The sequence below is a fragment of the Taudactylus pleione genome, unplaced genomic scaffold, assembly GCF_031769625.1.
Source record: "Taudactylus pleione unplaced genomic scaffold, aTauple2 ptg000169l, whole genome shotgun sequence".
NCBI classification, from domain to species: domain Eukaryota; kingdom Metazoa; phylum Chordata; class Amphibia; order Anura; family Myobatrachidae; genus Taudactylus; species Taudactylus pleione.
The window spans coordinates 395,001-419,791 of NW_028284571.1; the positions used below are offsets into that span (position 1 = coordinate 395,001).

Genomic DNA, 24,791 nt, shown 5'->3' on the forward strand with positions numbered 1-24,791 from the left:
TCTCTGGAGGTGGCCTGGGGTTTGTAGGGCAAGACACAGCCCTCCAGCGCATACCTGCTGGCGTGCCGCGAGCTGAGCTCCCAGCGGTCAGCATCCATCCCAGCTCTCCATGCCCTATTCAAAAATGGCGCCTCAGCGCCACTTTTGAAATTCAAAGATGGCCACGGCAAGCCAATCATGGCTCGCCCATTCAGTCCGTCGGCCGGGGAGCTGGAGAGACCAGCTGAAGCAAGAAGATGCGGGGAAGCCCTGGCTGGGCGGCGGCCACGCAAAAGAGCTTAATGGCCGCCGCGCTCCAGGTGAAGATGCGGTAGAAGCCCTGGATGGGCGACGGCCATGTAAAAGATCTTAAAGGCCGTCGCCCTCCAGCTGAAGGTGCGGCATAATAAACTTTTAAAAACTGTGACTCTTTCTTTTATTTTAATATTTATTTTGCAGGGGTACTATAGGTGCCAGCAGGCCCTTAATGCCCCGCCTGCTGGTACTTGTGGTTCTCTAAGTACCAGCATGCGGGGGAGGCTTGCTGGGACCTGTAGTACTACTGCAGAAGACAATATTTATATTTTCGAATGCACCACACTATACATAATCAACCCGGCACCCACCACCCATAGGGATGGAGGCTTTCCCATGGGAACGCCTCCATCTTGCAGCAACGCCCCCGGCACGCCCACCAAAGGGGGCGTGCTGTCAATCAACATCGACAGCACGCCCCCTTTGGTGTGAGACCCGGAGCGACGGCTATCCCGTTGCTAGCCGGGTCTCACGCATGCGCATGACGGAGCTCCCTCCATCGTGCGGATGCACAGTAGGGCACCATCGACCCACTTGCGAGTATCCTGCGCTCGCGAGTGGGTCTGAATCAGGCCCTGAGGTCAAAGCAGAGAATAGAGCTGTGCAGATGGGATAAAAGTGGTGTGGATGGAGGGAGGAGACACAGCAGCATGGATAGGTGAGACACAAATGCGTGTAGAGGAGGGAAGGTTAAGTGTTACAGCGGGGGGGGCAGCCAAAGTAATGCAGATGGGTGGAAAACAGTGGTGCGGATGGGGGGAAACAGAGTGGCACGGTTTGGGGGGACAGCGACGTAGATGGGGAAAGAGAGTGGCATGGACATGGGAAGACAGATTAGTGTATATGGGTAGGAAGACAGAGTGGTGCGGGTGGTGGGGGGAGACAGAGTTGCACAGTTGGGGGGACAGAGTGGTATTCCAATGAGCACACAATTCTGTGAATTAGCAGCTCCACAGTTTTGTGAGTGACAGCAATCTCATTCTGTGAGAGTGCTGAATCTGCCGTTAACCACAGGGTGTGATGGCATACCATATCTGTATTGCGCAAGGAACATGTCCATTAAGGCTTCAGCCTTAATGATCGTAATTTCATTGCTTTTTGAAGTTTGAGTGGCAGAAAATCAATAGGTTTTGTGAATTTTCAGATCATGTCTAAGCAGCCTTAATGGGACATATGAAACCGTACTTTTTTTGTCTATGGAATATATATATATATATATATATATATATATACAGTCAGGTGCATAAATATTGGGACATTGACAGAATTTTCATATTTTGGCCTCTATTCACCACCACAATGGCTTTGAAATGAAACAAACAAGATGTGCTTTAACTGCAGTCTTTCAGATTTAATTTGAGGGTAATTACATCCAAATCAGGTGAACGGTGTAGGAATTACAACGGTTTCTATATGTGCCTCCCACTTTTTAAGGGGCCAAAAGTAATGGGACAAACTAAACAATCCTAAATCTAACTTTTACTTTTTAATACTTTGTTGCAAATCCTTTGCAGGCAATTACAGCCTGAAGTCTGGAACGCATAGACATCACCAGACGCTGGGTTTCATCCCTGGTGATGCTCTGCCAGGCCTCTACTGCAAATGTCTTCAATTCCTGCTTGTTCTTGGGGCATTTTCCGTTCAGTTTTGTCTTCATCAAGTGAAATGCATGCTCAGTCGGATTCAGGTCAGGGGATTGACTTGGCCATTGCATAACATTCCACTTTTTAGCCTTAAAAAACTCTTTAGTTGCTTTTGCAGTATGCTTCGGGTCATTGTCCATCTGCACTGTGAAGCGCCGTCCAATGAGTTCTGAAGCCTTTGACTAAATATGAGCATATAATATTGCCCGAAACACTGCAGAATTCATTCTGCTGCTTTTGTCAGTAGTCACATCAACAATAAATACAAGGGAACCAGTTCCATTGGCAGCCATACATGCCCACGCCATGACACTACCACCACCATGCTTCACTGATGAGGTGGTATGTTTTGGATCATGAGCATTTCCTTTCCTTCTCCATACTCTTCTCTTCCCATCACTGTGGTACAAGTTGATCTTTGTCTCATCTGTCCATAGGATGTTGTTCCAGAATTGTAATGGGTTTTTTAGATGTTGTTTGGCAAACTCTAATCTGGTCTTCCTGTTTTTGAGGCTCGCCAATGGTTTACATCTTGTGGTGAACCCTCTATATTCACTCTTGTGAAGTCTTCTCTTGATTGTTGACTTTGACACATATACACCTACCTCCTGGAGAGTGTTCTTGATTTGGCCAACTGTTGTGAAGGGGTTTTTCTTCACCAGGGAAATAATTCTTCTATCAACCACAACAGTTGTTTTCCGTGGTCTTCCGGGTCTTTTGGTGTTGCTGATCTCTCCGGTGCGTTCTTTCTTTTTAAGAATGTTCCAAACAGTTGATTTGGCCACACCTAATGTTTTTGCTATCTCTCTGATGGGTTTGTTTTGATTTTTCAGCCTAATGATGGCTTGCTTCACTAATAGTGACAGCTCTTTGGATCTCATATTGAGAGTCGACAGCAACTGATGCCAAATGCAAATGTCACACCTAGGATCAACTCCAGACCTTTTACCTGCTTAATTGATAATGAAATAACGAGGGAATAGCCCACGTCTGTCCATGAAATAGCTTTTGAGTTGATAGTCCCATTACTTTTGGCCCTTTAAAATGTGGGAGGCACATATAGAAACCGTTGTAATTCCTACACCGTTCACCTGATATGGTTGTAATTACCCTCAAACTAAATCTGAAAGTCTGCAGTTAAAGCACATCTTGTTTGTTTCATTTCAAAGCCATTGTGGTGGTGAATAGAGGTCAAAATATGAAAATTCTGTCAATGTCCCAATATTTATGGACCTGACTGTATATATATATACTTGATCATGTTCAACCATTAAGTATAATATCACTCATAAGACGTCATTGCTTTACAATTATATTCAGGATCATTAAAGCACCGTTAGTAGCATCCTAAACTATGATGAGAGTTTAACTTAAAACCTCTTATCAAAATAAAGAAATTTATGTTTTTAAATTCTTATAGGAAGGCTGAATAACTATTCCCCTCATTCATTACTCTCGGGGAAATGGAATCCATACTAAAAATCATTTTGGCCTCATATTTGAGGAGCTCACGATCTATATCTCCTCCTCTGATGCCCAAATTAATTTGCTTCATACCATATACTTTTAATCCTTTGGGATTACCTCCATGGTGTCTCAGAAAGTGCTTAGCTACAGGAGTTAATGTTTTAAACTTTGCCACATCCTGTTTGGCATTCCTAATTGTTCCTATGTGTTCCAATACACAGACTTTTAGTTGCCTCATGGTCTTTCCTACATAGCCTTTGCCACAGGGACACTCCAGATGGTAGATTATCCCAGTTGCCGTGCAATCTATATATTCAGTTAGGGTCCATTTCTTATTGTATATAGGTTTTTAGCATTGGTAAAATGACTATGTACCAAACGGTCCCTCAAATTTCGAGATCTTCTCCAGCTTGATTGAATTCTGTTAGGTAGGCATTTGGCTAGATCCCTATCTGTGAATAGAACCTGCCAATGCTTCTACAGCAAGCACAGTTAGCTATCTCAAGGAAATCTACCTTGCAACATATGTTACCAAGATGTGGATTTAATTTGGAGTTTGAAAAATTATACTATTGTTGCAATTATTGAGAAACACACAAAATTTAAGATGCATTCTCTCTCACAATTCATTGTAAACAGTTGGATTACAAATATATAAATCACACAGTGGGACATTAAATTTTTTACTAACACCCTTTCATTTGTCAAGTCCACACAATATATGTTTGTCTATAGTCTTGAAACATCTTGTTTCTTTTAAATATTTCGCTGTTCATTTCTGCATTTCTGTGTAATATATGTTTATTGAATATGAATATGTTGCAAGGTAGATTTCCTTGAGATAGCTAACTGTGCTTGCTGTAGAAGCATTGGCAGATTCTATTCACAGATAGGGATCTAGCTAAATGCCTACCTAACAGAATTCAATGAAGCTGGAAAAGATCTTGAAATTTGAGGGACTGTTTGGTACATAGTCATGTTACGTATTTTACTAACTAATATATGTATACATTTTGCTGAGGTGATCTCTGATTGGTGCATTTCAAATTCACTGCACCTATTGTATCCCTGGAGACGGGAACCAGAACTGACATGTAGGAGCATAATGAAACTAGTTAAGATCAACATGTGACCAGTATTACGAATCTGGATTGGATACATGAATGAATATCAGAATACCAAACAGGGCAATCTGGTTAGCCTTGATAAAAGCTAATCTCAGTGAAACGCACGTCGGCGGCAGATCCCACTCTGTGATCAAATGTCTATCAATGAAATAGGCTATTAAAATATATTATCTGATGCTTGCTTGTGACCTATTGAGAATATTAATGTATGAGCACGGAGATGTGTAACAAGTACATAGTATGTGTAGCTGCTTAGTGTGCTTACAGCGCTGAACAGCAAGACAGGGACAGCGTCACACTGTGAATAACTTTTGTGAACCAATAACCCACTGCGGATGATTATAAATGTATGAAATACAGAGATGTATACTCAATACATGGAATGTGCAGCGGCATAACGTATTCTTAGCGCTGCATTGTGAGACAGGGACAGCGTTATATCAGTACTGACCCTTGTCCTAATACTATGTATCTAATGCTGTGGATTAAGCACAGGGAATGTGTGGCTGCTTAGTGTATCTACAGCGCTGAACAGTAATATGGGGATAACGTCACACTGTGATTGATTACTGTGAGTGCGGATCTCAGTAATCTACTGCGGACGATCATAAATGTATGGATACAGAGGTGTGTGTCTAACACATTATATATTTATCAGCTTAGCGGCTTTATAGTGCTGTATAGCCAGACAAGGATAACATCATATCAATACTGACTACTGTCCTAATACTATTTATCTAATGCAGATGATCAGAGACAAGTCTTATGAAAGAGGCTCTGATATATGAATAGTATTACCAACACACACGTTACTAAATGTCTGGGCCAATAGAGCCTTTAAAAATAAAAAATATTATTGGAATCAATAAAACAATTATCTTGTGAGAGGAGATATTTTGTTTAAATAGGATTCATTTAATTGGAAATAGATCCATTTAACATTGATAAATTCTCCATGCTCTGGGAATTATAACTATCTATAACATTATGATAGTGTGATAATTTATATTATATATCCATATTCAGTAGATTGAATTTATAGATTCAATCTGTTAAAGATAGAATAAAAATTCAGTTAATTTAGGAAGATAATTGTACCTACAGCAAGCACAGTTAAGCCATCTCAAGGAAATCTACCTTGCAACATATGTTACCAAGATGTGGATCTAACTGGGAGTTTGAAAAATGATACTATTGTTGCAATTATTGAGAAACACACAGAATTTAAGATGCATTCTCCCTCACAATTCATTATAAACAGTTGGATTACAATTATATAAATCACACCGCTGGACATTACATTTTTTATTAACACTCTTTCATTTGTCAAGTCAACACAATATATGTTTGTTTATAGTCCGAAACATCTTGTTTCTTTTAAATATTTTCCTGTTCATTTCTGTGTAATATATGTTTATTGAATATGATTTAAAAGTTGTTTTTTAACTTAATTTTGTGCGCCTGGAATAAGACAATTTTCCTTTTCTCTATTTTTTTTGATGTACCTACTGTTGTTTTCAGGCTGCACCCCCAACACGAATATAATATTATAATTTGGATATATTATTAAATAGGAGCAATGGGTTCTTTATAAAATTCATTTATTTAAACCACAAACTAGTGCAGTAACCTTCCTCTACTTTTTTGTAAGTATTTTAACAAGATGCCCAGTTCCCACTGAGGAAAAGCATCCACCCTCATACTTCACTGCAGAGATGGTGTTTGCTGAGGAATGGGCAATGCGAGGTTTGCACCACACATAGAGTTTATATTGGGGACAAAAAGCTACATTTGTGTCTCATCTGACCACAACACCTTATACCACATTTTAGCTCTCTCTCTCTCTTGTGGTTTCTGGCAAACTCCAGATGTGCCTTGATGTGTTTCTGTTAACTAATGGCTTATTTCGAGTCACCTTCCCACACAGGAAAGTTGTATGCAGAGCAATTGTTATGGGTGATTGGTGGCCCTAAGCTCCAGTCTCAGCCACTGAACTTTGTAGCTCATTCAAAGTGATAGTTGGCCTCCCTGTGTCTTCCTTCCAAGGTCTCCTTGTTCTGACGTTGAGTTTTGAGGGGCACATGGGCAGTGCCTGAGTGATTTGAAGCTGCTTCCATTTCTACACAATTGATCCAACAGTGATCACTGCTACTGTATATTCAAGCACTTGGATATTGTTTTGTAGCCTTTTCCCATCTTGTGTATGTCTATAACTATATCTGCAATTTTCTTAGAATGCTCTTTAATCTTCATTTTCACAGCTTTCCTTTGGAATCACAATCAATATTATGTAAATTAAGGGGTCTTTTATTCATAAAAGGTGATCTCTTTTTAATGAATCACCGATAGAGGGTAATTGAAAGCCAATTGTTATGGCAATTTCTCTTTTCTGTATACATTTGGAGCTTCCACAGCCTGAAGGTTGAATACTTACTTTTATATTTTAGTTTTAAGTCTGCAGACTCTACTAATTCGGAAAAAAACACCTGTCTGGAATAATCTGTACAGTATGTTATTTGTAATGCAGATAAATACAATAATTCTGTACTTTATCCAATCTTTTTTTTTTTCAAAGTCTTATTTTTCCCAAATAAGACAGAAATCATTTCACTGCTCCTCCTGAAAATGTCCCATCCGGAGACAGATTTAAAAAGTAGATAACAAACAAGAAAAACAGGAAAGCCCTGATAGTGTAGTACTTCAAGCTTTCATGGGATAACCACATCCCCGCAAATTATTCTGCATACTTTACTGAGATGAATATGCTTATCTGATGTGATGTTTTCCAATTACTCTTCACTCAGATTTGTTCTCACAGAAAAATGCCTGTATTTTTTAATAAGGGTCCGAAATTGCTCTGGAAAATACCCACATAAATAAAAATACCACCGTAAAATAGATCAATGGCCATCCAAAGTGTAACATTCTCTTTTTAATATAAATTAGCAAAATATTAAAATTTTGTACATTATATAACATATCAGCTTATCTGAATAGAGATGGTGCTTATAGAGGAGAGATGTAATTGGAGATATCTGCCCCATCCGATTACGGATGTGAGTTTAAAGTGGTGAGCACTTACTCCAGATAAGTCCAGCACTCCTCTTCAGATAAGTCCAGCACTCCTCTTCAGATAAGTCCAGCACTCCTTTTCAGATAAGTCCAGCACTCCTCCAGATGAGTCCAGCACTCCTCTTCAGATGAGTCCGGCACTCCTCTTCAGATAAGTCAACACTCCTTTTCAGATAAGTCCAGCACTCCTCTTCAGATAAGTCAGCACTCCTTTTCAGATAAGTTCCGCTGAACTTCTCTCTGAGAAAGGGACATCCTGCCATGTTTAGTAGTTAAGAATAACAGCATCTCCTTGGCCAATCTGGGGAAATGTGAATAACTGGAACTTGCTCTGTTTTCAGTGCTCTGTTTCTGTGTTGGCAGAAGCGATTTCATCGTGAGCAAAGCTGTGGGCAACATAATCCAGACAAACCACTGACTATTTGTTTGACTTACAATGATTACCTACCACCAGTGGCGTAACTAGGGGAGAGTCGAGTAGGGTGCCGTCGGGGGTGGGGGGGCGGGTTCGGCGCCGCCGGCCGCGGTCCAGGACAGTGATTTCAAGTCAGTGTAGTGAGGACACTCATACTACCTGGCAGTGGTGTGTTTGTTCACTCATGAGCTCCGCAGTGGATGATGGGAGAGACGTCTTGATGTCTTTCCCATAGTGCCGAGAGGGAGGACAGGGGAGCGGACAGTGGTGGGCGCAGGAGTGGGGAATCAGGTAAGTGTTGTTTTTGTTTTTTGTGTGTCTTGTATTATATATGTAAGGAGCACTGCATAGGGAGGACCACTACTGGGGGCATTGCATAGGGGGAACCACTACTGGGGACACTGCATAGGGGGGACCACTACTGGGGGCACTGTATAAGGGGCACTACTGGAGGCACTATATAGGGGACTACTACTGGGGGCACTGTATAAGGGGCACTACTGGGGGCACTGCATAGGGGGACTACCACTAGTGGTTGCATGGATTGACTTTGAGCAACTATAATATTTGTATCCATTTAATGTATGTCAATTGTGAAAAAAACACAAGTTGTTGGGTTAATAGACAGCAAGTATACTAAATTTTAGATATTTTATTCAACCTTAACTAAAAGAACAATAATTACTGTGCTCTTAAGCCATCATGGGCTTTGAATAAAAAGGTGTTTATTATTATTATTATTTTTTTAAAATTACACTCTGCAAATATTGAGCTGCTCGTGTTGCTATCATTTAAAAGCTGCACCCATATCTGCACACATTTTATTGATGGTATGGAGAGCCTTCTGGCATTCTGCAGCTGTCTCTGGACCTCTCCATAGACGCTAAGGGCTGCTACAGTGCTTGTGTCGATGATGTGGTTTGAGCACACAGACCATATGCACATGAGACTGAAAATACACATCGCAACTTCACTGTCATCCCACTTTCCCACTTTAACACTGTACTAGCCCAAGAGCGACACACCATGGACATGGCATCCTAATGACATACACATATTGGTGGTAATAAGACTATATGAGCCTAAAGAGTTAAAACCATGGGCAGAAAACAAAACACCCATAAACACTCTTTGAAATATATCATTATTAAGAACAATGTAATATCTGTTCACATAGCACTGTGTTTATAAATAGATAAAATAATGTTTGCACGAATGTGAAAAGGAGGCCATATTCAGACATAGGGTCCTATTCATTAAATACTCATATTACATAACACAGTTCCCAGTTCTTTTCCTTGGGGGTTATATTCAGGATGCGTAACAAACACATAGAAAATATATCACAGAAAGATATTTATTACTTATCAGGAGACAAAAACATAGAGGGGCACATGCTGAGCTGTGGTATGCCTGTGTTTTTTTTTAAAAAACTCTGTATTGCGCATGCCTATGTACAAAGCATACATCAGTATAAAGATTGGTCACATCTGACACTTGCGTCTCTTTATGACTGGAAAGGGGAAACAGTGCAAAATGCTTGTTTAAAAAAATAATTTTCATATGATTCTTTTCATTCTCTCATGAAAATGCATAAGAAGTGCAAATACGCATGAGCCACGATTTAAAATACCAAGACCATACATAGTATAAAGTAAAACTTCCATGCCTAGATGTACAGTGCAGCTCACATGTCAATGGTGTAAACTATTCCTCCAATACACCACAATATGGTTCAAAAGGTCTCAATCAGGGGCAGGAGTGGGAGGGTGGGTATAAGTGCCTCTACCTGCCAGGCAAGCACATCCTTGCTGTTAAGGTGGCATGGCCAAGCCCCCTCAGGAGCAATGCATAACATCCTGTAGAGAGCCCTGGTATTCAGAATAAATTGTGGCCTTGTCCCCACCATACTTACCTACTCTCCTGTAATGTCCAGGAGACTACTGAATTTTTAGGGAGTCCTATGGGGATGTAGTCATATGACATAGTTCACAATCCCGACAGCGGAATGCCGGCTAGGGATTTAGGACAGGCGTCGCCTATCATAATCCCGATGCCGGAACGCCGAGGACGCCATCCCGAATGAAGGTAAGTCCGGGGAGCTCTTAGCATTAGCCGCGGGGGTAGGGTTAGGATTAGGGAGTCTAGCGGGGTTAGGTTTGGGGGGGAGATTAGGGTTAGGCACCCTTAGGGGGGAGAGCTAGGGTTAGGCACCCCCATGGAGTGGATAGCGTTAGGCACCCCCCTCGGGAGGGTTAGGTTTAGGGAGCGGTAAGGGGAGGTTAGGGTTAGCCACCCCCAGGACTAAGTTACAGTTAGGTACTAAGGGGAAAGGTTGTGGTTAGGCACCACTAAGGGAGGGTTAGAGGGGGACAGGGGAGATTAGGGTACTTACCTGCCCCTGTTGGGATCCGCTAAACAGCCGCCGGCATTTCAATCCCATTCCGTCCTATGGTATGCTGGAAGAGTAGGTGACCCTCCTCAGGGGCGTAAATAGAATTTAGCAGGTCCCACAGCAAAATGTTAAAAGGTGTTGTCTCAAATTTTCAAAGTCAACCCCAGCCCCCCCACATCCCAAATTTTGTAAGCAGTCGTAGCATTACTTGGCCCTGCACCCATGGTAGTTACGCTCTTGATCCTCCCACATCCTGCCCTCTTCCCACTGAAATGGGCGGAAATGGGAGCAAAATGCCACATATTGAGGGGGCATTGTCATCAATATGATTCAATTACATGGAGCCTACTAACAAGCACCTGGCCAAACCCCCGCCAATGATCAGCTACAACTAACCTCCAAGCTACTACATACCTGACCAAATGCACTAATTCCAGGGGCCTGACAACTCTCTTGGCAGTCGGCTCTCAGAATATATACAGTACAGTTTCCTTAAAAACAGCACAAAAACTTTGCATGCTAAATTCAATGAGCCTTAAAAGCTGATCGGGGACTATGGTCATACTTGCCAACAATCTGGCTGCCTCCTCTGGGAGGAGGCAGCTAGCTCGGCACAGCAGAGGGCGTGGCAAGGTGTATCTGTGGAGGTGTGACTGCATGATTGCATCATCCCGGCCCAGCCCCGCTACACAATTCCAACATTACCAGCATTGTGCAGCAGGGGACGGGGCCACTTGTACTGTATAAGTGGGCAGCTGCGGGGGGAAAATGGATGCTGACAGTGGGGTAAAAAGCGGTGTGGGCGGGTTGCCCAATTTTCTGGCAAATCCCGAGGTAAAAGGAAGTATTTAGGATCACATGGCATAAGTACTTGAAGCATCTGGGAAATTAGGCTAATAACCTTCTGCCAAACTTTCGAAAGTTTTGGGCATAACCACCATATATAGAGAAAAGTGACCTCAGAGGCGCAACCTCTCCGACAACTATTTGATGTGTCGGGAAACATTTTGCTCAGTCAGGAGGGCACGTTGTACCATCCATATATCAATTTATTTATGTTTTCTTTTATTTTAACACAAAGCTAGAGGCTGCATTGTTCCAAATATTAGACCAGTCTTCGTTATCTAAAGCATCACCCAGATCGGCCTCCAAAGCAATTCTGTGTGAATCCCATAGTGAATAGAATTTTTTGTTAAGCAGTGTATATAACAGAGAGATTGAACCTCTGGTCGATGAGCATCTCAAGCACAAAGCTTCAAAAGGTTGAGAGTGGTTTATACGTAAGTACGTGTTTCTGTCTGGAGTGATAATGTCTCAGTTGTAAAAATTGGAAAAAATGTTAAGAGGTAATTGCCTTATATGTCTGAATTCTAGAAAACTGGGGAAAATAATTATCCCTAGTAATATCATTTCGCTATAAGATATCCCTCTCCTTCCAAGGAAGAAACAAATTTATTTTCATGTCCGGAGGAAAGTCTGGGTTGTGGAAAATCAGAAAGATAGAAGGGCCTGGAACTAGTCTTAATTTCCAATTAGCACAGTCCAAATTTCCAGAGAATGAGAAACTATCGGATGAGAAGCAATATATTTAGGGCGCTGGAACCTATCTAGCCACAAGAGGGATGAACCTAATCTATCTACCTCCACATAAGCCCAGACTTGCGTGGCACCAGCGTTACACCACTGCGTGCAAGTTGAATAGCAAAATAGTATAGTTTAAAAATGTAAGTAATTTTAGTGTACATGTGGTCGCTAATTTGCCCGGATGAAATGTGCAGTTGTGAATAAGATGCTTAGAAGAGTTGGCTTAGAAGAGCTGATGATGACGGTGTGTGAGAAAAATGCCCAGGTATTTACAGGTAATCTTCCGTTTACACCAATTAAGCTGGAAAGAGGATTCCAGAGTGATCTAATTTGGGCCAGGGACATAAAAAATCCAGCACTTGTGATTTACCAGTATTTACCATTTTATAACCTGAATGCCTGGAGTATAAATCAATCTCGGTAAAGAGCGACTGAGAAGATAGGGATTCATTTGTTAGGTATATTAAGACACTGTCTGCGTATAGTGCAATTATATGTTCCGCGGAACTGACTGTCACCACAGAGATGTCTGTATTACTACGAATCCTCGTCGTCACGGGCTCCATAACCAAGGCAAAAATTAAGGGAGAAAGTGGGCATTCCTGTCTGGTACCGAAAGAAGAGGTAATATGATTGTGACCTTACAGATGTGTTTTCATATATATCTTTGCTGCAGTCATACTAAAAAGCCCCTCCTGGCATGCCATCTCCCATGAGCCCCTGCTAGCGCCAGAGGTCGTTTTTTCAACAAAAATCTATGCACATCTCAATGCGCTGCGACTAGGACGCACCAGCAAACGTTGCTGATTTATTTGATATGCGACACTTGTATATCTATGTGTGACTAGTCTCTGAATCTGTATACAGTTGCTCCCAGAACATAAGCATGCTGCATCTCATTTTAATCAACAAAAGCTGCTTGTGCTAACTATTCACATTGCTTTGCAACTAAGAAGCATTTGAATGTAAAAAGTCGCACAAAAAGACACTCGGGGCTACAGAGTCACACAGAGCTCAAGCGTTATATGTAGCACAACTTGTAGCGCACAGACGGTAGATGGATGTGGACACATCTGTATGAGCAAAAGAAACAAATAGAGCAGTACTTAGGGGCCCATGTACTAATATCCACTTACCATGGAGAAAAAGCTGCTCCGTTATCTCTGTAAAGCAGGAGGAGGCTGCACTAAAATGATCCCTACTGAGGAGAGTGCACATTTGTTCACCCCCTCGGCAGTGGCAACAAAGACACATTCCGCCTTCTCCTCACTGCCCTGTGTGCACCCCAGGGCCGGATTAACGGCAGGGCAACAGGGGCGGTCGTCCTGGGGCCCCCACACACAAGGGGCCCCCACACAGGATTGATCTGAGCCACCGATGGCTGAGAGCAGCTGCCGGTCTCAGACGGTCCCTCACAAGGCTGGCACTGTGATTTTGCAGCTGCTGCTGAAGGCACATGCATACCGAGCGGCTCCCGAGTCCCTTAAGCGTGACATCATGTCCGCGACGCTTAAGGTACTCTGAAGCTGCTCTGTATGCACTGTGCATTCATAAGCAGTGGCAGCCTGTCCTGGACGCCCGCCTATCATCGGAAGAGCCCGCCACAAAAGGTAAGTACTTGGGGGCTCTGTAGGTGTGGTGCACTGAGGGATAAAAGTAATACAGCAGGGGCCACTATAACTGTGGCATAATATCAAGACATTGTGTGGCATACTGTGGGGACTGTGTGACAGTGTTTGGTATGATGTTTATACTAGCCACTGTGGCATAATATGCATAATGGGGACACTGTATGGCATAATGTAATTTTATTGATAGGGGCCCCCACAAATTAGTTGCCCTGGGCCCCCACAAATCTTAATCCGGCCCTGGTGCATCCTCTCCCGCACCTCTCTCCCGGCGTGCAGCTGCAGCAGTGACTTTTATTTTTTGTCAAAACTTTATTGACAAGCGGTAAAAATGACAAAGCTCCCTTGCTGTTTCTCCAGTGAGGAGAGGAAGATAATGGCAGCTGGAGGTGGAGAAGACAGCTAATGGTACAGTAAGTGGACCTCTCTCCTTAGTAACATATGGGGCACTTAGCGCTGCCATAGGTGTCTGTGGCAGCACGATATTCTAGCCAGAGAAGGCAGAGAAAACCTTTTAGTACATTTCGAGAAGCATTATGTGCAGGGATTTTCTCTGCCTTTTTCATTTAGCCCCCTTATCTCCACTTAGGGGGTGATTCAGCTGTGGACGCAGTGACAGGGTTCATGCAGATTCCCGATTATCGGGAATCTGTGCATGCGCCTGACCCGTACTACGATCCTGCAAGCAGTCCGGCAGCATACTGTCAGTGTTTGACGTGACGGTCTGTTTCCCAAAACGGCGACGTGTTGCCGACATTGAGGGGGGGTGGAGAGACCTCTTTTACTCATCTGCGTGACCCTATGTTCACTTAGCCGGCCGATGGACACGCAGATGATCTGATGCTGCGTCCAAGGACGCAGCTCGGATCAGTGGTGCATGCAGAAGGCATGACTCCTCCTGCTGCATACCATAATAGTGCTATAGCAGCTGTGATAGCCTCTGCATCTGCAGCTGAATCACCCCTTTGGAGCCCTTAATACTCAAACCAATAAAAAAATGAACAACAAATAGAAAAACAGTAACCGTGGGTCTAATAAAACCATATATTTATTTCTATAAAATAAAACAATATAGAACTCAATAAATAATCAGTAATAAAATAGCACCTCCACTAAATGTAATCTAAATGTTGTCAGCAAAAAAGATGGAGGTTATATTTTATTAGAAATCTGCAATTGCATCTTTAACCCCTTCACCGCTGAGGCTTTTTCCACCCGCTTACCACTATTTTGGCACTTTGGGAATGGTTACAATCCAGGACCAATATCAGTCATTGTTTATGCTGTACCCACACGAATTATGCCGACACAAACGGACATTTTAAAAGAGGAGGGGGCCCGTGTGCAGATTCCGGGGCGGGCCCCTACTCTCTCGTGTGGTGGCGGAGCCACAGTGGTGCAGTAGATTCTGACTTAGTGCCAGAATCTACAGCGCATGCGCGGGTCTCCTGGAAAATTGCGCCCACACCGTTTTCCCGGGGACAGCAGTACTGTGCATTCGCGAATCACTGGGGAAAATAGCCGCCGCCTGGCCTGGCGTTACAGAGCAGCACTCTGTTGACTACGGATGGGTAGGTATAAAACTATATGGTGCAGGGTGTGCGGTGTGGGCCCCCCTGGACCTGTGTGCACCCATTATAGATATGCCCCTGTACACAGATTATACCTACTTTTTTTTCCCAGAAAATACCATTTTACCTACAGAGATGGCAAAATCTATCCAAAGTGAAAAAAAACATTTCTATTGACATTCCTAGAAATATAAGCAAATGTGCATCATACAGATGCGTCCACATACATCTATCCTTTGTGTTCTACAAGTCACGTTACGCATAACGCATGAGCGACGTGTGACTCAGTAGCGACGAGTATCTTTTAGTGTGACTTTTCCCTTCAAATGCATCTTATTCGCATCGCAGCTGTGACACTGTAACGTAGCGTTTTGCATGCAGATGCACACGCAGACACACACAGAATATAGGCATGCCGCATATCATTTTAATCAGCAGAAACTGCTTGTGATGCGAGTAAGACACATTTGAAGGGAAAAAGTTGCACGAAAAGATGCTCGGCACTACCGAGTCATGCCACGGCATGGCGTGACTAGAAGAGCTGTTTAATGCACAATGATGCTAGATGTATGTGGACCATACTTTATTACACTCTCGGAAGTTGCGGGAGGCTTCCAATTTTTCAGGTAACCCCCCCCCCCCGCGCAACCCCCGAAAGTGTAGGCAGATCTCTCGCATCCTGCCTTCTTAGTGAAGTGGGCAGAATGGGGATATTTTACGGGGAATTCACGGGTCCGTCGGGAGGGGCTAAAATTATGCAAATTGTGTCATTTAGCTCCACCCCCTCCTCACGGACCCATGAATCACGTTTTTTTCCTGTGATTGGGCAAGGTCTAAAGATGTCTACAGTCCGGCCCCGCCCCCGAAGGTGTTTGCAGAATCTGTAAAGGTGACAAGTATGATGTGGACACATCTGTACTTGACTACTCTCCTGAAAGCTGCATGAACCTCACAATTTTTTGGGCACTTCCGCATCCTGCCCATATGCAAAGTGAAGTGAGCAGCATCAGGAAATTATATGTAGAATTTGCGGGTCCATATCAGACCCTTTAGCCCCGCCCCCTCCTCACGAACCAGCAAATAGTGGCATTTTGCCATGTCCGCTTTTCAGGCGTGCACAGGATCCCAATTTCAAGATTTTGGTGTTCTAGTTGGATTGCTTTGCATAGGGACTCTGTCGCAGGAGTAGCCCATGTGACTAGCAGCGCTATACAGACTGGTGGCAGACTCATGGACCTTCTGGGAGACTTGGAGACACTCTGTAGCATGACACTTTATAGCATGACATAATATGCTGTTCTTGACAACAACGTGTATGTGGGGAGGCAGATGCATCACCGGGTGTGGAGACACCTGGTGCGGCACTCATCTATCTCTAGCGAGCACCGAAGGCATATGCACAAATGACAGGGGACGTGGCCTCATGTCCTTGAGGCCACACCCCTGATGTGCCCCCATCCTCATAATGTTAGGGGGCTTGTCCAGCACTCCAGGAGCTGCTGGGAAACCCCCTGTCTTCCATCACCGCTGCGGTTCTGCTCGGTGACACTATCTGAGGAGGTGACTGAAATGCTATAAATAGAAACAAGTGAACTAATAATAGCAATGCTATTCTATTTACATTGAAGCCATTCATGTGTTGGAAATGTTACAAATAGAAACAAGAGTAAACATTCATTAACTAACCATATTGTAAGAGTCATGATTCCAATGATTTCTTAACCCCCTCTCTGGAAATAACAGCTATTCACTCTGAATTTGTTTCCTTAGATAAATAGTTCTCCAGTGTTATGATGACATTGTACACTGAGACTGAGCATGTCTGTTGTTAAAAAAGCAGTTATTGTTATTACCGGTATTTTGCACCTGAGGTCACATGTCATGAAGGTCACATGATCACCAGGACCCATTTGCCCCCAGGACAACCTGAATTATTTGTAGTAGAGTCTGAATTCAATAAGGTATTATAACTATTTCTTAGAGATTCTGATCTATTTTGTGACTTTATGCTAATGCTAGTACCAGCCCTTCCCCCGGTGTACCAGCGTACATGTGATTAAACAGCAAATGAGATGCCAAATTTGTGCGTCTTTGGATGCAACAATCCTGCTTGATGTGTCTATGGATGCTACCATCGGACACACCACCACTGTTATGATTAGCCTACACACTTTGGGGCGTATTTATTATTGCAGTATAGCCCAGTATTCCTTATCGCCGCAATTCGTGACAATAAGGAATCTTTATTAGCCAGAGGGATCTATGTACTAAGCAGTGATAAGTGACAGAGTGAAAAGTGATAAGTCTGTGATAAGGTGCCAGCCAATCAGCTTCCAACTGTCATCTCACAGGCTGTGTTTGAAAAATGACAGTTGGGAGCTGATTGGCTGGCACTTATCACAGACTTATCACTTTTCACTCTGTAACTTATCACTGCTTAGTACATAGACCCCTAAGTATTTTAAGTATGACTGGCAATCTGGGGGCTCTGATAGGAGCACATCTCGGTGTTCAGCACATGCCATCACTTTACTTCCTGATTTGGACCTCCATTGAGCTACTGCACATACATCAATGTCTGTCGGCACAAGTTCAAGCAGGCAGCACTGGGGAGGAATCTTTCAGATCCCTTTCCCAAAAAGACTACGAAGGGTAGCCCATAGTCTACTAAGGGTTATACCATCTTCAGCTGCTGGGGCCAAGCTCTGGAGCTTGGTAAATGTGACTGCTAAGCAGCTCCCATAGAAAGCTATGGGGGCTATTTTTCCGGACGGAAATGGAGGGACCGCGGCAGATATCGGTAATCACAGCAGGTATGCTGCAGTGGTGTATTTCAGGCATAGGATCCCAATTGCTGATGGTAAAAGAGGTTAATAAAGCTAAATCCAAGTCCAAATCCATGGGTTCCTTACACATGTGATCAAGCTGTGTTCAGACTTTGTTTCAAGAGGGTAAAACAAAGCCGTAGTTAGAAATGAGCCAGAGACTTAATGCAGGAATCTAAAGCTGGGTACACACCTTAGGACACTGCGACCCGGCAATGCAGCGAGCGGTGTAACGGTGCATCGTGCGCGCAGTACACACTGCAAGAACAGTTGTACAAAGGCGCAATGTATTCTTACATGCTGCATGTAACTACACTGCATCATCAGATGGGACGATTCAATGAGAGATGGCTGGGGACGATCGATCAGATGTACAAACAATATAATGTGTACGATATATCGTTCCAATCGGCTTCAGGTCAAAGTGCATGTAATCCAATAGTAGCTGAGTAGGAGCAGCTAGATTATGGGATGTCAATAATCAGGCCAGAGGGATACTGGCTTCCTGCCTTATGTCTCTACAACTCGCATGGGATTTAATGCGGTCAGGAAGTGGGCAAATGGTAAACAATATTTACTCTGTATTGTCATTATTCCTGAGCTGGAGTCAAGATTAACAACATCCGGTGTGGCTCAAGTGGCAAAGCACAAGATTACAGTATAAAAGGTGGCAAGATCAAGGTATGGATGGAGAATCCATAACTTTTCCCATGTGACAATCTGAAACCTTCATCACAGATGTCCCGAATCACTATGAAACATTGTCTCCGATGTAAGATTTCCACAAGCCTCATTTGCTTCATTTGCTTCTGTGGTACACCTTGAATTTGTTACAAAGTTCCCATAATGTATCTGTATTTAGACTGAATATCAAATTCTTTATCAGAAATACATAATATTATTCTAACATATTGTTAATATTAAGGAACATTTACATTCCCTCTTTCTGATTTTTAATGTGAATATACATGAACAAAATTAACAATGTTATATCCTGAATTCATCCATACTTTTTTGACATACTTTTGAAATTAAGCTGATATTGTTATACTTGACTATCTGTTTTATTTAAATGACAACTGATTTCCCAAAGTGTCCAAAAAGTGACGTTTTGCTTAACCACGCTATACCATTGCTTCTGGGATTGCCGGTCAATAAAACAGTTGGACTTGGGTCAAGCAATACACTACATCAGATTTGACTAATTTTCTCCCTATAACTCCAGAGTGGCCGGTCTGGTGGATCTATCACCCCGACCTTAGCCTAACCCATGGCAGCAGGAAACTCCTCACTATTGTCTCCGCTGTGGCTAGTAAGTGTACTTTATCACTGTTGCCACCTTCTATTCAGGGACAATCTTTTCTTCATTTTTAAGATGAACTGGGCTGCAGCCACCCTACACAAGGAGATACCGGTTTAAAAAACATCACTTTGTGGGAATGTTATATTGACTCCATGTCTACAGATCTTAAATCTCAAATTAGATCATGCTTTCATACCACTCAGTGGTACGAGACCTGTATTTTGTTGAATGACCTTCCAGTGCAGATGGACTAGCTTTTTCACTATTTTTCCTCTCTGCATGCTATCATTGCCTTTTGGTTTAGATGGTCTCCACCATTACTACGTCCCTCTACCACTTTGTTCATTTATCTGGTATTTTCGTCTCTTGTTGCCCTCACCCCTCTTCTTCTTTACCTTTCCTTCCCTTGTTTTTTCTAACTGTGGGTGGGATGTACTACGCATCGCACTTTGGATCCGATACATCCCTCCATTTATTGGGTACATAGAAGCATTAATAATCCCGCTATGTACCTAGAATTGTGATCAAAATCACAAAGGGCAGCTCTTCCAAAAAGAGCTATGCTTTGTGTAGAGAGAACTTCCGAGTGAATCCCCCCCAGGGCACAATGCAAAGAGAAGCCTATAGGCTTCTATTGGACAAGGCGTTGCCCACCTTTTTCTTTTTCTGTTCACGTAAAACATAAAAAATGTAGAACAGCTGGTGATATCCTGTCTCAGGGCCTGATTCATTGCGGATCACAACTGCGATTGCAATAGCGATTACGCACGCAGTTCCACTGCAATAGTATGCAAAACCATTGCGATCGTTGTGCCGCCGCAGCACAACATAAGGACGCCTACTTTACACACATCCATAATGTTTAGCAAGACAGCATAACCATCGATAACATCGAGTACCATCGCAGCCTCACGCACACTTGCACAAGCTCTGACCTTACTCAGAAATTGCTAACCTCGTCGCACGCTATGAGCACTCAAACTACGTAAGGCATAGCAGTGGATAATTTATGCACGTACATGCAATGGCGTTCAAACACACTAGCATGCCTGCATTTTGCCGACCACCCCGTCACCTCCCACAAACAGCACTTCCTGTCAATCACTCTGCGATGGGTCTGCATAGTCACTGCGATCGCAGTCCCGATCGCAGTGACTGGTTCGCACACGCACATTGCGTTGCATACGCATGCACGGAACGCAACAATCAGCCCATTGTATGCGTATTAGCAGTTGAGATCCAAGCTGAATCAGGCCCTCAGTTCCACCTGATCTGTTAATATTATGTTGCCTATGTTATATATACCTCATGACATCTCTCCTTCTAGTGTATGAGACATGATTCCTGTTGTTATTCGGCTTTCACTTGTTTTTCATGTTTCCATATTATGTTGTTTTGGTGCTTTTGCTGGCTGTTCAATAAATACACTTTAAAAATAATAGCCTCCCATGTGCAGCACAGCTCTTATGACCCAGAATACAATCCAGTAAACAATGCGGCTCCACAGTCTGCCTTTAGCAATTAAGGTTTTCTTTTTAAAAGGAAGGGAAAGGGAGATGGGAATGGTATAGTGCTTTGTAAGCAATGGGCACACACCTGATGAATGTGACAAGCTCCAACATAGAGTGCCCCAATTAGTGTAGCCACACCCCCATGTGCTTATATCTCCTCCCTCCCTCTCTCTATACAGCTTAATACAGGACCTCTACAAGACAGTTTTCAGACTTCAATATGCTCCTTCATACATTACAAAGAAAATGGTGTAATTAGTGAGAAATGTTTGTGTTCTTTTATATTTTGACATGTATAACACCAATACCATGGAATACAAATCGCAGCTGCAGGTGAGAAATGTGCTTTCCCATCTGATGTATAACCAGAATATTCCTCCAGTAATATAGATAGTGATTACAAAACACCACTTTGTGTGTGTATCACAGGGATGTTGATATGTACATGCCAAAATTAGCCAACACATGGCTCTAGCTGGCAGGGCACTCTGGAACTGTAGCTTCACCAGAGCAAGAAAGTCAGAATCTCTGCAATCCATATACTGAATAATTCTGTTTTTTGTTAGTTGCTTGTTCATCCACACATCCAGAGTCGCATAGAGCGGTGCCGGGCCTGGATATGGTAGAAGGCGTGGCCTAATTGTGCAGGTGTGGCCACACTACCTACAAAAGAAGTATCAAAAATAGTAATTGTGGTGAGCCACACTGGTGGGTACTGTGCACCCCTCAGCCAGGGGCATATCTATTGTGATCTACCCTCCCCCGCACATCAGGTGCAGGCAGAGGAGACTGCTGCTGTCGACGGGTAAGAGGGAATGGGGGGGAGGAGACTGAACCGGGCCCCCGCTGGGTCCCTCCAACAAGCACGGGCCCAGGTAATTAGTGCCCGGTCCCCCTTCCCTCCCGGCACCCCTGCATGCATCCCCTCACCTCTTCCCTACACTCTACCCAGGGCCATCTACAGGGACATTCAAGCACAGTGGGCGCACGAGGACACCATCCCATAGGGACTGCAGTGTAGCCAGCACTCATATTAAACATAGTTCTGGACCCTGTGTCCAGGGCTGTAGTGAGCCTTTCCGGGCCTCTGGAATTTTGGGGGGCATGGCCCAATGTTAGTAGGCATGACCAAGTCTCTTTTAAAAAAAAAAAAAAAACAACAACAATAACAGTTTTTGCTAACTAAATCTTAGATATTGAGGGGTCTATTTACTAAGCAGTGTTAGGAGACAGAGTGAAAAGTTATAAGGTGCCAGCCAATCAGCTGCCAATTGTCATTTTTCAAACACAGCCTGTGAGATGACAGTTGGGAGCTGATTGGCTGGCACCTTATCACTTTTCACTTTGTCTCCTAACACTGCTTAGTAAATAGATTCCTTAATCTGAGTTACACATTACCCATGCCATCTTTCTGACACTGAACTGTATGATGACTCTTTTCTGTTCTACCTCATACCTTGCCTAATTACACTTAGGGCCTCATTTACTAACAAGTTTTATCACCAAAGCTAGATGGATGTGGTTTGTGGTCATGAGGCCCATGATACTTCTCATTGTGTCAGTACGACTATGGCCAGGGTTGTCCGAAACATTTTCATTAAGTAAGTGAAAGATACAAACTATTTCTGTAAATACTTTCCTTTCACCTCCATGTTCTAAGTACTTTAAGTTGCATAAGTATAATACTATTCATAGGCAAATGCAGGGGGGGGGTTCCGTCTGCCTGGAAACCCCCCTCCCCAGCCCACACCATGACCACAATAGAAATAGTACTATAATAGAATTTTACTAGTGCTGCATGTTCTTCTCAGTATCACAAATTAAATAATCAGCACCACCTGTAGATCTTCTACCATGCATCAGCCAATAATAAATAACCTGTGCACCAAATAGGATATCTGGAAAACTTTCACTGTTAGGGATGTGCTGCTATAAAGCCCAATATGTACATATATGTCCAGGGCAGTGCTAAGTTACTCTGCTGCTCCCCCAGACTCCAGGACTTGCTCTAATACTCTGGAATGGTGCTCACATCTAAAATAAAAACATTCAGCTCAGGCAGGATGGCCCTACTGCCGAATCTAATGGCTCACTGTGATCTCTGGTCCTGTATATGCTGGGATTATGACACACAATACACTTTGTATGACGCACATTAAAGATGCATAAGTGCTAATTCTACCCTCTTCATGGACTGGCCACACTCACTCTAAAATCAAGCATTTGGAAACCCCCCTCTAGAAATCCTGCGTTTGCCACTGCTATTTATAATATCTATTTAGCACTGGAAATAAATGAGGAAGGGTCAGTGGCATAACTGGTATTTGGAGCCCAGGGCAAAATTAAAAATGGAGCCTCCCCCCAGTTCCCTGAAAAAAAAATGCGTGGCCACATGCCACAAGGGGCATGGCCTCTGAAAAATAGGGCGTGTCAACATGACACACAGCCCTTTCTCGTCACTCTGGGAACATTCCTTTCCATTACATATGCACTTTAATGCCCCGAGTAGTAGTGCCCCTTATGCAATGTCCTCAGTAGTAGTGCGTCATGAGGTAGTACCCCCAGTATTGCACCCTTATACTATGCCCCCGGCCAGTAGTGGTCCCCCCTATGCCTGTGCAGTGCCCCTTATACAGTGCCCACAGCCAGTAGTGGTTCCCCCTATGCAGTGCCCCATGCCAGTAATGGTCTCCCCTATGCAGTGCCCCTTATACAGTGTGCCCGGCCAGTAGTGGTCCCCCCTATGCAGTGCCCCATGCCAGTAATGGTCCCCCCTATACAGTGCCCCTTATACAGTACGCCCGGCGAGTAGTGGCCCCCCTATGCAGTGCCCACGGCCAGTAATGGTCCCCCCCTATGCAGTGCCCCTGGCCAGTAGTGTTCCCCCCTATGCAGTGCTCCATATACAGTGCCCCCGGCCAGTAGTGGTCCCTTTTATACAGTGCCCCCGGCCAGTAGTGGTCCCCCCATGCAGTTCCCCCGGCCAGTAGTGGTCCCCCCTATGCAGTGACAGAAACAGACAGACAGAAAACACTGACACTGACTTACCTGAATCCCCGCTCCTGCCACGCCCGCCGCTGTCTGCTCCTCCGTCCTTCCGCTTGGTCCCGCTGGGTACTGTGGGAGAGACGTCATGACGTCTCTCCCATCACCCACTGAAGGAGCCAGGAGGCAGAGCTCATGAGTGAGCTCCAGCCCGGCTCTGGCAGTGGGTGCAGCAGCCAATGAGAGTCTGTCTGACTCTCACTGGCTGCTGAAACACACATCGCCACAGCGCCGGTGGCGATGTGTGTGTAACTGTGTAGTGTGGACCGCACTCACTGCGTTCTGCACGACACTGAGTGACTAGGGCAGGCCTGTACTGTGGCCGGCGGCCCCGCTCCACGCTGCTGGTCCCACGGCGCCCAGGGCACGAGCCCCGGCAGCCCTACCCTAGTTACACCACTGGGAAGGGTCATCCATGAAGAGTTATTTTATAGGGTTACCAATAAAAGGCTATGTAAAGGGCTCTCCATAAAGGACTATCTGAATCTAAATGGAGACATATAAAACTGAAAAAATAAATGATGGCCTATTGACATTACAGTCCAGGTTTTAAGGATATCCATGCTTGACTCCAAATGGTTAAATGAAACTGACTGAGGTACTAATTAAGTCACCTGTTCTCAAGCATGGATATAATTAAAACATGGACTGTAAAGGCGGAGTTTGGGAACCTCTGTCATATGGATAGGTTTTGATGTACTATTGAACATGCTAATTCATAGACTGAAAATCCCCATCACTCACAATCTTGTCGGCTTGTAGTCTATTATTCTTTTAATGTGACAATTTGCTTTGGAAATCATTTTGCACAATAAAAAAATGTACGATTATAGCACCAAGAGCTGTTCACAGATATCAAATTTATGAAGTCTGTATATTACAAATATATATAATACAAATATTTTAAAAGC

General features: G+C 43.7%; 1 protein-coding gene across 2 annotated transcripts in view; it reads right to left on the minus strand.

Annotated features, from left to right (window-relative positions):
* Positions 1-24,791, minus strand: part of CORIN (corin, serine peptidase) — a 387,855-nt gene that overhangs the window by 335,020 nt on the left and 28,044 nt on the right. Inside the window, exon 1 of one of the 2 annotated variants that reach the window (XM_088475237.1) lies at positions 20,630-20,826. The exons of the other annotated variant lie outside the window; for it this stretch is intronic. The gene's annotated coding sequence lies outside the window, so the exon portion shown is untranslated. Of the gene's footprint in view, positions 1-20,629; positions 20,827-24,791 lie in introns of those variants that run through there. 2 annotated transcript variants of the gene reach the window in all.